The 16,194-nt window shown below is 45.7% G+C and overlaps 1 long non-coding RNA gene across 1 annotated transcript in view; it reads left to right on the top strand.

The window, feature by feature from the left end:
* Positions 1-16,194, top strand: part of LOC116737764 — a 49,906-nt gene that overhangs the window by 18,263 nt on the left and 15,449 nt on the right. Inside the window, exon 2 of the long non-coding RNA XR_004342910.1 lies at positions 9,173-9,343. This is a non-coding gene — a long non-coding RNA (uncharacterized LOC116737764). The remainder of the gene's footprint in view (positions 1-9,172; positions 9,344-16,194) is intronic.

Here is a 16,194-nt window from a genome sequence, read left to right as displayed (position 1 = left end):
AAAAGGGGCGCCTGGGTGGCGCAGTCGGTTAAGCGTCCGACTTCAGCCAGGTCACGATCTCACGGTCCGTGGGTTCGAGCCCCGCGTCGGGCTCTGGGCTGATGGCTCGGAGCCTGGAGCCTGTTTCCGATTCTGTGTCTCCCTCTCTCTGCCCCTCCCCCGTTCATGCTCTGTCTCTCTCTGTCCCAAAAAAAAAAAAAAAAAAAAAAAATCTTCCAAAAAACAAGAATACAGGGCCATATGGCTTTCCAGGGGAATTCTACCAAACATTTAAGGAAGAGTTAACACCTATTCTCTTGAAACTGTTCCAAAAAATAGAAATGGAAGGAAAACTTCCAAACTTTTCTATGAAGACAGCATTACCTTGATTCCAAAACCAGACAGAGACCACACTAAAATAGGAGAACTATAGACCAATTTCCCTGATGAACATGGATGGAGAAATCCTCAACAAGATATTAGCCAACCAGATCCAACAATACATTACAAAATTATTCACCACGACCAAGCAGGATTTATACCTAGGATGCAGGGCTGGTTCAATATCCACAAAACAATTAACGAGATTCATCACATCAATATAAGAAAGGACAATAACCATATGATCCTCTCAATAGATTCAGAGAAAGCATTTGACAAAATACAGCATCCTTTCTTGATAAAAACACTCAAGAAAGTAGGGATAGAAGGAGCATACCTTGAGATCATAAAAGTCATATATGAATGACCCAACGCTAATATCATCCTCAATGGGGAAAAACTGAGAGCTTTCCCCCTAAAGTCAGGAACAAGACAGGGATGTCCACTCTTGCCACTGTTATTCAACACAGTATTGGAAGGCTTAGCCTCTGCAAGCAGGCAACCCAAAGAAATAAAAGGCATCCAAATTGGCCAGGAGGAGGTCAAACTTTCATTCTTCGCAGATGACATGATACTCTATATGGAAAACCCAAAAGATTCCACCAGAAAACTGCTAGAATTGGTTCTTGAATTCAGCAAAGTTGCAGGATACAAAATCAATGCACAGAAATCGGTTGCATTCCTATAAACCAACAATGAAGCAACAGAAAGAGAAATCAAGGAATTGATCCCATTTACAGTTGCACAAAAAAACATAAATTACCTAGTAATAAATCTAAAAAGAGGTGAAAAATCTATACACTGAAAACTATAGAAAGCTTATGAAAGAAATTAAAGAAACAAAAAAATGGAAAAAGATTCTATGCTCCTGGATAGGAAGAACAAATATTGTTACAATGTCGATACTACCCGAAGCAATCTACATATTCAATGCAACCCCTGTCAAAATGACACCATCATTCTTCGCAGAGCTAGAAGAAACAATCCCAAAATTTGTATGGAACCAGAAAAGACCCCGAATACACAAAGCAATCTTGAAAAGGAAAACCAAAGCAGGAGGCATCACTTCAAGCTATACCCAGACTTCAAGCTATAGTACAAAGCTGCAATCATGAAGACAATATGGCACTGGCACAAGAACAGACACTCAGATCAATGGAACAGAATAGAGAACCCAGAAATGGACTCACAAACATATAGCCAACTAATCTTTGACAAAGCAGGAAAGAATATCCAATGGAATAAAGACAGTCTCTTCAGCAAGTGGTACTGGGAAAACTGGACAGCGACATGCAGAAGAATGAACCTGGACCACTTTCTTACACCATACACAAAAATAAACTCGAAATGGATGAAAGACCTAAATGTAAGACAGGAAGGCATCAAAATCCTCAAGGAGAAAGCAGTCAAAAACCTCTTTGATCTTGGCCACAGCAACTTCTTACTCAACATGTCTCCAGAGGCAAGGGAAACAAAAGCAAAAAGTGAATTACTGCGACCTCATCAAAATAAAAAGCGAAGGAAACAATCAGCAAAACTAAAAGGCAACCAACAGAAAGGGAGAAGATATTTGCAAATGACATATCAGATAAAGAGTATCCAAAATCTATAAAGAACTTATCAAACTTAACACCCAAAAAAACAAATAGTCCAGAGAAGAAATGGACAAAAGACATGAATAGACACTTCTCCAAAGAAGACATCCAGATGGCCAACCGACACATGAAAAAATGCTCCACATCACTCATCATCAGGGAAATGCAAATCAAAACCACAATGAGATACCATCTGACACCTGTCAGAATGGATAACATTAACAACTCAGGCAACAACAGATGTTGATGAGGATGCGGATAAAGAGGATCTCTTTTGCATTGCTGGTGGGAATGCAAGCTGGTGCAGCCACTCTGGAAAACAGTCTGGAGTTTCCTCAAAAAACTAAAGATAGAACTACCCGACAATCCAGCAATTGCACTACTAGGCACTTATCCACGGGATACAGGTGTGCTGTTTTGAAGGGACACATGAACCTCCATGTTTAGAGAAGCACTATCAACAATAGCCAAAGTATGGAAAGAGCCCAAATGTCCATCGATGGATGAACGGATAAAGAAGGTGTGGTATATATACAATGGAGTATTAGTCGGGAAGCAAAAAGAATGAAATCTTGCCATTTGCAACTACGTGGATGGAACTAGAGTATTATTATAAGCAAAATTAGTCAGAGAAAGACAAAAATCATATGACTTCACTAATATGAGGATTTTAAGAGAAAAAACAGGTGAACATAAGGGAAGGGAAACAAAAATAATACAAAAATAGGGAGGGGCACAAAACAGAAGAGACATAAATATGGAGAAAAAACTGAGGGTTACTGGAGGGGCTTTGGGAGGGGGAAGGGCATAATGGGTAAGGGGCATTAAGGAATCTATTCCTGAAATCACTGTTTCACTATATGCTAAATAATTTGGATGTAAATTTTAAAAACTAAAAAATAAAATTAAAACAATAAAAAAACAAAATAAAAGTATGTGGCTTTAGCTGTAAAAAAAAATTAGAACCTTGTGCAGAGATTGTGTTATGCACGTCATTGTCAGCTTCATTCTGCTCTCCTTTGTAATGAAGCATTTTGGCCCTCTATTTCCCTCCCTTTGCTCTTTTTTTTTTTTCAAACGAGTATCTTTCTGGAGTCCATTCAGAATCAGTGCCTCAGAGCAATATCCTTCACTTTAAACTGGGGACTCTGTGTGAGTCCTGGTGACTGGCATAGATTGGCAACAGGACCTCTTGAAACTTCCCACTCTGTTCACAATGAGAGTAGCCCTCACGTATGGGCATATGAAGGTGCCAATTTGGCTATGGGTGGATGTGTGTAGGAGGTCCCAGAAGTTTGGGGAGGCACTGGTCTTACACATGCAGCAATGAGAAATTAAGGTAAATATCCATGCCCAGCATTACCCCCTTCCCATCTGTCATGTAGATCCTGGCCTTCTTTGTAGCCATTCCCATCCATCTGCTATTTTCTAAGTGCTTGGTCACATTCATGGACCACTGGGCTTCCACTGACTTCACTCAAGCAGAACCCAAGGATTGGTGCTGCACTCCCACTCTGGTCCTTTTCTATGTGAGAGCAAACAGTAACTTCCAGTCAAAGGAAGGATGGCCTTCTTGTCCCTGAGTGCTTGGTGCTTGGCCAGCCCTGGTAAGTGCAGTGAAGGATAGACATGCCTTCATTCTGAGTCAAACATGATTCCCATATACACCATATGTTTTAGGACCTGGTCAGAACCAAAAGGGACCTTTCAAGAATTATGGCATCAGGTCCAGGCTGCACTCGATAACCAGCTAGGTGTAGGAACCCCTTACCTCCAAATCAATGGTGCTTCTCTTTCCTGAGAGGAAGGACAGGAAAAAGCACCAAATCCAGCATTTCCTGTTTCTTAATGAACAATGCAGACCTCCTGCAGAATTTCACTCTTGGGTATTGCCAATGGAGTTTTCCTTTTACACTAGCCCTCAGGTCTTTATTACTCCCCAGAGAGCCATCCTGCCAGGAGACAGGAGTAGGCCCTGAATTCTAACTTTAGCCATTCTCTTCTGTAATGAAATCCTTTGGAGCCCAGGTTACCTATTTGCATTTTAATGCTCCTTTTTTCAAAGTAGGTTCTACCTGGGAGCAGTTCAGAGAACAAGCCTCAGAAAAATGTACTCTGTTTGAACTAGAATATTGCAGGATCCATGGGTCTGTGTCAGATACACAGCACAGGCCCAAACATTGGTGTGGAGTTCCCAGCCAGTTCCTGAGCCTATTGACAGCTCTCATTGTCTAGTATCCCAGGCCAGGGGTAAGCAGGTCCCTCTTTCTCTGGGGACTTGGTGCTTAGTCAGCTACAGTCATGGTAGGTAAGGGTAGCCAGCTGGCCTTCCTCCCCTGGCTGATGAGGTGCCTTCATCCTGCAGTTTAGGTGGTTCACGCATGTGCCCCCTGATTCAGGCTGTGGTTAGTGCCCCCTGATTCAGGCTGTGGTTAGTGCCCAAAAGGCTTTGAAGTGAGTGTTGGACCCAGACCGGGTGCTGACCATTTGACCATCGGTCAGAAGCCCCAAACAGCTACAAGTGAACCACTGCCACCCCTGTCCTCTATTGGGAAAGGGTGAGAAACAGACCCAAGCCAGTGCTTTCCCTCTTTTTCTGAAGGAAAAATGCAAACCCATTGCTGACAGGGCTCCTGGGGGGGGGCGGGTTAGCCTTTAGGGCTCCCTTCACCAAAGTCCACATGTCATGCTGATTCCTGTGAAAGCCAGCATGCAAGGAGATGGCCCTAGTCACTTCATTCTCCACATGATCCCATTGTCATTCCTATTGAAGAATTCTGGCCCTCTGTGGATCCATTTTTACCCCCTTGCTCTGTTTCCACAATACGTCCCCTCTGAGGTCCATTCCATGTAGTCACTTAGAGGAATATCCATGGAGTTCAGCTGGACACTCCTGTGTCATCCTTGTGACTGTGTTATAGGTTTGGCCACAGGACCCTGGCAAGTTGGAGGCAAAGCCAGGCAGGCATTCAGAGGCCAAAGGCATTGGGAGCACCCAGGTTAAGTCATTCACAAGTAGGCTGGGCCAGATGACTGGGAAGGGAGCTAGACACCTTTGTTGGCTGAGGGGACAGGAATCACACAGCCCCTTTCCAAATTGTTCCCATTGCCATTGGATATGTGGAACTGGGGCACTCCTTATGGCCCTCCCATGGTTCTTTATCTCTTTCCCTGTTTGGGCATAGGAGCCATAGAGCTGTCACTCACTCGACCCGTGCCCAGGGATAGATTATCACACCAGCCTGTGCATGTTGCAGGTGGGGCCTAAGCAAGGCAGCCCACCCACTAGTAATAACAAACTTGCACTTACCCCGTCTTGGATTGATCTTCCATCTGGGGCACAGATGGGCCGCAGGAGCACAGGTATCATTAGTGGGTGCAGGTCACCATCAATAGAGGTTCCTCGGTCAGGTGTGAGGGCACGAACAACCCTGTGCATCAGGCAGTGCCAAAACAGCTTCACTGGTCCAGAAAAACCACCTATATTCATGGTGTGGCAAGCATGGCATTGGCCTATAAAGTGCTGTCCTCCTTCAGCATACTCCATAGTAGCAATACTGAGAGTCCTGGCTCGCAGGACTAGGCTCTCAACAACCCAAAGGATCGTGGCAGAAGGCAGGGCCTGGCACATAGGGTGGAACCCATTAGAGCAGATCCTGGTGTTTGTCTCCTTACCAGTTCACCTCTCCCAGCCCTCGTTTTCAAGATGAACGTGCTCTCACACATGTACCCTCAGATGAAATGGGTAAGCATGATATGATGTGGTGAAGAAAGCCAGGGATAGATAACGAGGATGTACTGAGGAGCCAAGATGCTGGCCAGTGTGCAATATGCCTGCAATAAATTCAGAGGTTGGTACTAGAGCAGGGTTGCCTTGTTTATTCAAATATCATTAGGGTTACATGGGTTTCAAATAAATACTTCTTGCCCTGAGCATCATTGAGATACTGTAACAAATTTTATAGTTATTCTTGTCTTCTCAATGCTTGAAAGCCAAGAGGCTCTGAGCATCTTCCGTGGCAAAACAAAAACCAAAACACAGGCCTACTTGGACAAAATCTGAGTTCTGTGACACCCATGCAGAGATGAAACATCATACAGGGAAAACTACCCTGCTGAAGAGTCAGGGGCCTTTATGCCAAACATCTGCCACAGTCACCATGACTAGACCAGAATCCCCAGGTCAAGACCCAGGGTATGACTGTAAGAGTTAAAATAGAGCAAAGAGATGAGAATGGAGAGAGGGAGGGCCAGAATTCTGTGTCAGGGATAATGAAGTGAGGTGACTGGCACAGTCTTCTGCAGCTCACTGACTCAGGAAGGAGAAGCACCTGTGGGCTTTGGCAAATGGTGGCGTCCATAAGTTCCCCCTGTAGGCTTCGTCAGCAAGAAGCCTACTCTGATTCTTCCTTCTGAATCAAAGGGAAAGACCTGGCTCTGGGTATGTGTCCTGCCCTTGCTATCAATACATAGTGGTAGCAGTGATACAGCTGTAGGAGGGCTGTGCTCCCCGATGATGGCTGTGTTTGGAAGCAGGCCTTGGAAGCAGGAAACTTTAAAAGCCTAGTAAACAACAAGAGCTCAGGGACATGATAACCAATTGTCCTCTGGGACATCAGACCCTCAGAACCCTCCACTGGCTCAGGAACTGACTGGAAACTCACTTCCAATCCTTCTAACTCATTTGTGTATGGGAGAGTCACATGGTCTCAGGGTGTGAAGTGAGATCAACTTAGAAAATCAGCAATGGGAGAGGAATGACTACAAGGTGAGTCAAAGCTATGCATTCAAATGGGCGCGGGGGAAATCAAAGAAGACCTCTACTTTCTCTTCCTTTTGTCCCACAAAGGAGGCGGGATGCACCACTAACCTCTGGCTTAGCCTACCCACAAGCGTTCTCCCTGGGCACCTTCACACACCTTAGGTTTGGGGAAGGCCACATCATTCTGAACCCAAATTGAGAAGGACCCAATGCAATACCTCTGTTACCATCATAAGTACACCACAAAACCTGCAAACTGAAAAAAAGAGGACACTACTCAAAAACTCTGTTTGGAATTGACTCTATGCAAACCCTCTTTAATCAAAAGGTCTAATAGGAGGCAGTGGAGACACACACTGCCAGAGTTGTTCATCATGCATCAGATTTGGAAAATGTTGAGAGTGAAGTACCCAGGGCAGTCTCCTATCACCTGGGTTGTACTTAGAATAAGAAAGTCCTGTGGGTTTAGCCATGGGAGTCCCCTGATCAACTACACATGAGAGTCCTGTCAGCAAGAAGCCTGCATTCTTTCTTTGGGAGCCAGGGATTTCTGGATTGTTCTATTGCTGCCACAGTTCCCATCAGTTGAGGGAGATAGCAGTGTTTGAGCTGTAGCTATGGGGCTCTGAGGGCTCCTACTCAGGAATATGCAACAAGGATTTCATTTAAATACTGACAAGGGCTCTTCCAATGCTGACCCCTGCCGGTTCATACTGCCCATGTGCAAACTGCTTCTCAGAATGAAGGCAAATCAATCATCAGGTCAGTGGGGCAAGCTGTCTCCACTTCACCTTCCATAGTACACCAGGCCAAGGACCAAGCTCCTAGGTACTAAGGACCTTCTTTTCTTTGGTAGAGCAGAGCCTGAGAGCTCTCACTGAGCACAGGAGCAGAGTGAGAGTTTGAAGCCAATCCATGGTGCCAGCTGACTGAGTGATGGGTCCATGGCCACTACAGTTGAAAAAATAAATTGTCAGAAATATAGCAAGAGGAAGGAACTGGGCACCAGAGAGGCCAAATCTCAACATTTCAGAAGATGTTTTGCTTCATTTGCCCTCAGCCCAGAAGGAAGCCAGCTCCCTGCCCAAATCTCTGGCCCAGTCTACACACCAAACATTCCCTGCTGGTCTGCTTCAAATGCCCTGGGCTTCTGAATGACCATATACTTTTGAAACCCAGTGCATTAGCAAAGATGGAGCACTGTGACAAAACCTAACCCCCAGTCACAAGGGCTGAACCACATTTCCAAGTGAGAGTCAGAAGATAGGACTCTTGAGACCCTGACTCTGAACCTATCCTGAGAACCTTATTTCTACAAGACAGCAAAGATGTGTCCAGGTGGAAAAGGTGGGCCAGAGTTCTACAGACATTGAATGGGGAAATCTATGGAGAAGGGAGGGCCCAGCACCAGCTGCTGGCAACCTGGCCCTGAGAAGAAGCACAAGAGAGCTAAGGCAATGTCGCCCTCTAGTGTCTGCATCTGGGAGCCCTGTTAGCTACAGGCCTGATTTCTTCTTTCAAAAGGACATAGAACACCCTGGGACTTGGTCTGCTTTTCTTGCTTTTCTCATCGTAGAATGGAGTGAGAAGTGACACTCCTGCAGCTGGGCACTTCCCCCATCTGTGGCCCCAAAGTGTGGAGAGGGGCATTTGTTCCCTATTCCTGTACAGGGCTTTTCTCACCTGGCCAGCTTCTGGAGCCTACTGCTCCTGTGTGACTTGTCTGCTTGTCAGAAGGAAAACACCTCAAGCAGGCAAAGGAAAGGGGCGATCTGGCTCCACTCCCCACCAACCACCACTTGCTACAAACACCAAGGACCAAGGTCAGGAATAGGAGGGCTATTCTCCTTTGGGATATCCAATGCTCATGGCTGTTACTGACCAGAGGACCCTGTTGGAATGGGACAACCCCCCCTTGATGCCTGCCAAGTGAGTGTCAGCTCCATGGCTGCGAAGGAGGAATGAAGAGGCAGTCAAAAACAGGGGAATGGCTGCAGCCAGGACAAAAGGGTATTCAATAATTCCATCCCATGGATATGCAATGAGTGTGGAATGGAGATGTTTATCTTCATGTCCCTGAGGCCCAGCAAGGGAGCCAGCTCCCAGCTAATCCACCTGGCTCAGCCTCCCCCAAAACAGCTCTCGGCTGGATCCCTTTTGATGCCTAGGGCTCTGGATGTCCATGCAGTTCTGAAACCAAAAGGACTGGGCTCCTTTGTCTCCACCTTTCACACACTCATAAGGGCTTTCCCCATCGGGCACCTGCAGGCCAGAGATAGTACTCTCAAAGCCTCAATTAGTACGGAGAAGACAAACTTTAATAGATGATAAAGCTATGTCGTAAGGATAATGTGGGCCAGAGTCCTTAATGTTTAGAAGAACCTGACTAGCACAATGTATTCACAAGCTGGCTTGCTCAGGAATCACAGGGAACTTTTTTGTCCTTTCACTACAGGAGTGCTACAAAGGATGCTCATTGGAGCCCTGTGAGGAAGAGGCCCACATTCTTCTTTAAGACATACACAGGAACTTTGTCTTCTGGGGTGCTTATGCCCATAGTATCAATTGAGAGGGGCAGCAGAGCTTCTGAGATATGAAGAAGGTGCTTCCATATGATGATCAAGAGGTGAGAATGAGGGCTTCATGCAGTGTATATTCAAAAGGCTTTTCATGTGCTGCTCAGGTCATGGAGCATGCTGCACATGCACAGACTGTTCTTCTGAATGAGGGTAGCTCCATCCATTAGGGGCAGGGTCCACGTGACTACCTATTCTCACTATACCGTTGCCTGCCCAGCACTAAGGACTAAGGGATAGAGGGGGCCTTGGTGTCCACTGGGATATCACTCTGTGAGCCCTGCATTGGCTCAGGAAAGGCTTGGAAATGCACTTCCACTGCAGAGACCTTGGTTGTTGTAGGGAACAGACACAGGCTCTCTGTGTGTGCACTGAGACCAGGTTAGGAAAGCAGCAATGGGAGAGGAATGACGGTAAGGTGAGTCAAAGCTGTGCCTTAAAATTGGCATGGAGGAAATCGAGGAAAGAGACCATGACCTTTCCTACCCCTTGTCCCATACAGGAGTCAGGATCCACCTAAAACCTTTGATATAGCCTACTTGCAAGGCATTCTCCCTGGGCACCTGCACACACCCTGGGTTTGGGGAGAACCTCATCGTTCTGAAACCATATTGAGAATTGCCCAATGCAACACCTCTACACCATCACCACCTCTATCAACACTTCTATCACATCACCACCAAACCCTCAAGCCAAAAGAAGAGGATAGTACTCTGAGATACTGTCTCAGAATAGTTTCCCTGCAGTCTTTCATCCAAAGGGCTCATGGTTAGCAATGGAGACACACAGAGTTCTTCATCACACATGATTTGGAGAAACTAGAGAACAAAGGACACAGCACAGTCTCCTTTCAACCAGATTGTACACAGATAAGAAAGGCTTGTGGGCTTAGACCAAAAGAGTACTCTGAAGGACTACACCAGGGAGCCCTGTCAGCAAGAAGCCTGCCTTCTTTCTTAAGGAGCCAGGGATTTCTGGCTTGGTCTATCCCCACCATGTTTCCTATCAGTTGAGGGAACTAGCAGTGCTTGAGCTGTAGCTATAGGGTTCTGAGGGTTCTTGCTCAGGGATATGCAACAAGGACCTGGTTCCTTCATTCCTAGAAAGAGCTCTTCCAATGCTGTCCCCCTCTTGGTTCATAGTGCCCATGTGCATTCTGTCTGCTTCTCTGAATGAAGGCACCTCAGTCTTCCAGGACAGTGAGGAGAGCCAGCTCCCCTTCACCCTCCATACCACTGCAGGCCAAGCACCAAGCACCCAGGCACTCAAAGCCTGCTTTCCTTTGGTAGAGCAGAGCCTGATAGTTCTCACTGAACACAGGAGCAGAGTGGGAGATTGCAGCCTAGCCAGGTTTCCCAGCTGAGTTAGTGATGGCTCTTTGGTGCCTAAGGGAGAAAAAAATACATTGTCAGACACACATCAGGCAAAGGAAATGGGCGCAAGGTGAGCCAGGGTCCACATTTATGGTCCGAATGTGGATCCACTTGGAAAGATGGCTTCCTTCATTTGCCTCTGGCCAGAAGGAGGTCTGCTCTTGGACCATCTCTGGCCTAGTCTAAACATGAGACATCCTCTGCTGGTGTCTTCAAACCCCTGAGCTCTGAATGGCTGCATACATCTGAAATCCAGTGAATTAATGAAGAAGTAGCCCTGTGGCAATGTCTCTTTTGTAGTCCGAAGGACTGGATCCGACTCCCAGGTGGAAGACGGAGGATAGGCTCTTGAAACACTGATTCTGAAGGGATTGCAGGAAGAGCCTTGTTTCCACAAGAGAGCAAGATGTGTCAAGGTGGATAAGGAGGGCCAGAAATCTTCAGAGCTTGGAAGAGGAATTCTATGGAGAAGTCAGTGCCCAACACCAACTCCTGGCAACCTAGCTGGTTATAAGAAGAAGAAACACACAACAGAGTGCCTAGGCAAAAACGCCCTGTAGAGTCTCCACTGGGAGCTCTGTCAGCACCAGACATGTATTCTTCCTTCAGAAAGACCTAGAGAGCCCTGGGATTTAGTGGGCTTTTGTTGCTTTTTGCATCATTCAATGGAGTGAGCAGTGACAGTGCTGTAGATGGGAGCTGCTGCCAGTGGTGGCTCCAAAGAGCGGAGAGGGACACTGGTGCCCTCTTCCTGTAAAAGGCTGTTTCTCTGCTGACCAACTTCTGGAGCCTACTTCTGGAGTCCTGTGTGAACTGTCTCCTTTTCAGGAGGAAGGCACCTCAATCAGGCAGAACAGGGAGGCGACCTGGCTCCAATCCCTCCACCCCTTGCTACAAACAGCCAAACACCAAGCTCCCGGATACGAGGAGTGTTCTCCTTTGGGATATGCGATGCTGGTGGCTATAACTGAGCACGGGATGGAGTGGGAACCCAATGTCCGCCCCTGGGTGCCTGCTGAGTGAGTGTCAGCTCCGTGATTCCTAAGAGTGAATCAAGAGGCCATCAGAAACACAAGGAGGCAGAGGAGATGGCTGTAGCCAGGACCAAATGACATTCAGTATTTCCATCCAATGGGAATGCGATCAACGTGGAAAGATGTTTATCTTCATTTCCCTGAGGCCCAGCACGGGAGCCAGCTCCATGCCTACATGTCTGCTGGAGCCTTCCCATGCACAGCTCTTGGCTGGACCCCTTCTGATGCCCTAGGCCTCTGGATGTTCAGGTAGTCCTGAAACCACAAGGCCAGGGACATTGCCTCCACATGTTACACAGTCACAAGGGCTGGTCCCCATGGGAAAACTGCAGCAGTTTATATAGTACTCTATAGAAGGATATAGTACTCTAAAAGACTGACTTTTTACGGACCTCTAGATGGAGCTTGATGGATGATCAAGCAATTTTGTGAAACTCGATACCCCGAGAGCCAGTGTACTTCATGTGTAGAAGAACCTGACAAGTGCAATGTATTCATAATCTGGCTAGCCCAGGAATCAAAAGAACTTTTTGGGTCTCTGGCTACAGGAGTGTTCCACAAGATGCCATTTGGAGCCCTGTGAGCAAGAAGCCCACATTCTCCCCTACGACATTGAGCAGAACTTTGAATTCTGGTGTGTTTCAGCCCGTCGTATTGGTAGAAAGCGTCAGCAGTCACTCTGTGATATGAACAATGTGCTTCCATGTGATGATCAAGATGTTGGAATGAACATGGTGTGCTATTTATGCAAAATCCTCTTTGCATGTTGATCATGTCATGGGGCATGGTGTATTTTCACACACTGTTCTTCTGGATGAGGGTAGCTCCATCCATTTCCGCAGGGGTCCATGTGGCTCCTGTCCTACAATACTGTTGCCTGCCGAGTACCAGGGGAGCAGGGACATGGGAGCTAGCCGTCCTCTGGGACATCAGACCCTGAGAGACCTGCATTGGGTCAGGAATGGCTTGGAAACTTACCTACACCAGGGATCTCAGAGGTGTAGGAGACAGATATAGTGTGCCACACTGTGCTTTTAGGCACCTAGCTCTAGGCCATTTCCTCATGCTTCTACACAAGGGTTTAAGATTACGACTACATATCCCCAAGACTTTTTCAAAAACCCTCTGGCAGCAAAGGGTACTTTTCAGCAGTAAAGCACAAGGGTCCACACAGAGAGGTGTTGAGGAAAGTGTTCCTCTATATGTCTATGAGGGACAAAGGATGTTACTTGGATTAAAGTAATGCTCTGGGCACTTCAGCAAGGGGCCTCTCCCTACGCTAATACAGAATGTTTTTTAAAGTCTTTATGTAAATTCCAGATAGCTAACATACAGTGTAATAGTTTCAGGTGTAGATTTCAGTTATTCCATCCTTCCACACAACACCTGGTGCACAACACCTGGTGCACTACACAGTGTACTCTTCCATTCTCATCTCCTATATAACCCAATCCTCACACCCATCTCTCCTCTGGTAACTATCAGTTTGTTCTCTATAGTTAAGAGTCTGTTTCCTGTTTTGCCACTCTCTTTTTTCACCATGATTACTTCTTTTATTTCTTCCATTCCACATAGGAGTGAAATCATACGGTATCAGCCTTTCTCTGACAGACTTACTTCACTTAGCATAATATTCTCGAGTGTCAGCCAAATCATTGCAAAGAAAAATTTCATTCTCTTTCTTGGTTGTGTAATATTCTATTGTGTGTGTGTGTGTGTATATATATATATATATATATATCACAACTTCATCCATTCCTCAGCCAGTGGACATTTGAGCCCTTTCCATCTTTGGCTAGTTTTCATTGTGCTGCTAAAAACACTGGCATGCCTATATCCCTTTGAATCGGTATTTTTGTAACCTTTGGGTAAATACCTCACAGTGCAAATGCTGGATCATAGCGCAACTCCAGGTTTTAAAGGGTAAGTAATTGTTTTCATTAGTTAATTGATTTGAGTGGGAGAGAGGGAGAGACGGAGATATGGGGAGGGGCAGAGAGAGACAGAGAATCCGATGCAAACTCCATGCTGCCAGTGAGGAGCCCAACGAAGGCTCAGTCCCATGACTGTGAGATCCAGACTTGAGTGGATATCGAGTCAGTCACCTAACTGTGCCATCCAGGTGCCCCAGGACCATCTTTTTGGCGAAAGTTTTGACGAAACTTTGTACTGTTTGCCAGAGTGGCCGCACCAGATTCCATTCCCACCCACAGCAGCAGAAGGTTTCCCATTTTCCACATCCTTGCCAACACCAGCTGTTCCTTGTGTTGTGAAATTTAGCCCTTCTGACAACGTGTGGTGGCATCTCACTGTAGCATTGATTTGTATTTGCCTGATGATGAGTGATGTGGAGACTCTTTTCATGTGTCTTTGAGGAAAGGTTCACCTTGTGTGTTCCCCTGTGTGCTCCTCTCCCTCCCACACTTTCCTCATTGAGGGTTCCCTCTCCTCTACAGCACCCTCGATATATTTCTCCCCCAAATGCCCTGTCGGCACTTCCTCCTTTCTTTGATGTGCCTTCTTCTCTCCCTGGAGCTGTGGACTTGGTTCTGTCCATCTTCAGGTTGCTTTCTGGGGTATTCGGAATGATTTGCTGGTCATCTAGCTTATGTTCAAGGGATGAGACTACACGCCTACCGTGCTACCTCTCCCAACACACACTAATAACGAAGTTTCAACAAACTGCCTCTGAGATGTATGTGAAAGGTTACATGAAAGACACTCGAGCAGTGTCATTTCAGGCAGTAAAGCACACAGTGTGGGTGGCGTCTGGTGGGTGTGTGAGGGTTACACGTGTGGTGTGTGTGGTGTATGTTTGGAGTGGTTGTGGTTGAGTGCATGTTCCTGTTCTGTATGGATGGAATGCATGTTGTATATGTGGCACTTATAGGCACAAATTATGTTTTCAAACAGTTTGCACTTATTAAACAAGATATCAGTTGAAAGACTTTCACCACTTTTTTTCACAGAATTGAGTATATGCTACTTTCTGCATAGGACCCACTTAGGTTTTCAACCACTTCTAACTTAAAGAAGCCAGACGTGAGTTGAAAGATGGTTTCTCCACAGTATGTTTTCACTGTCGAGTATATGTCACTTTCCTCATCGTTCCTAGCAGAGTGTTTGAGACACTTCTAACATGGTGAAACAAGATGTTAGTTGAAAGGTGGTTTTTCCCAAAATCTTGACAGACTTGAGTATAAGGCACTTTCCACATAAGCCCCTATAGGTTTTCAAATACTTCTAACAAATGAACCCAGATGTCCTTTGAATGATGACTTCACCACAGTGTTTTTTACCGAGTTGAGACTATAGCAGTTTCTGCATAGTACTGGCATAGGTTTTCAAAAACTTCTAACTAGTGGAACAAGAGGTTACTTGAAGTGTGGATTCCCCACAGTATTGTTTCACAGAGTTGACTACATGGCACTTTTGATGCAGCTGTTTCATGGGTGTTCAAACTTTGAGAACAGAGATGGTTTTTGAAAAATAGTTTCCCCACAGTGACTCACAGAGTTGACTATATGGCACTTTTGGTGTAGTCTCCCCCTAGTTTTCAAACACTTCTAACTTCGAGAAACAACACGTTAGTTGGAAGATGGTTCCCCAAAGTCTTGTGTCACATAGTTGAGTATATGGCACTTTCCTCATAGACCTTGATAGTTTTCAAACCCTTTTCAATTAGTGAAGCCAGATGTTAGTTGAAAGATCTTTTCCCACACTGTTGTTTCCCACAGTTAAGTATGTGGCACCTAGCTGTTAGGCTTTCTCATAGGTTTTCAAACACTTCTACCTCAGAGATCCCAGATGGTAGTTGAAAAGCGGTTTCCCCACAGTACTGTTTCTCACAATTGAGTGTATGGCACTGTCCACACAAGCCCGGCATGTGTTTTAAGCACTAGTAACTGAGTGAAACCACATGTTAGGAGGAAGATTGTTTTCTGACAGTGCACTTTCACAGAGTATGTTGCACTTCAGTTTAAGCCATGCATGTTTTTGAAACACCTCTTAGTGAAGCAAGAGATGAGTAGGAAGATGGATTCCCCACAGTGGTCTATCTCAGAGTTGCCTATATGGCGCTTTCCACATAGGTCCCACATAGTTTGCAAACAATTTTCACTCAGTGAAACCAGATGTTAGTTGCACCACACTCTTTTTTCACAGTGTTCAGTATTGGCACTTTATGTTACTAACATTTCTAACTTTGTGAAATGAGCTGTTAGTTGAAAGTTTCCCTAAAGTGCTGCCTGATAGAGTTGAATATATTGAACTTTCCACATAGGCTCTGCATACCTTTTCAGACTCTTCTATCTTAGTGAAGCAAGATGTTAGTTGAAAGATACTATCGACACATGATTATTTCAGAATTGAGTATAAGCATTTCCTCATAAGTCCCGCATAGCTTTTCAAACACTTCTAACTTACTGAAACAAGATGTTAGTTGAAAGATGGTTTCCTTGCAGTGCTTCATACACTTCAGTGTATGGCACTTTC

The sequence above is a fragment of the Lynx canadensis genome, chromosome E1 (genome assembly GCF_007474595.2).
Source record: "Lynx canadensis isolate LIC74 chromosome E1, mLynCan4.pri.v2, whole genome shotgun sequence".
Taxonomy (NCBI): Eukaryota; Metazoa; Chordata; class Mammalia; order Carnivora; family Felidae; genus Lynx; species Lynx canadensis.
This window is presented reverse-complemented; position numbering and strand designations above follow the sequence as displayed.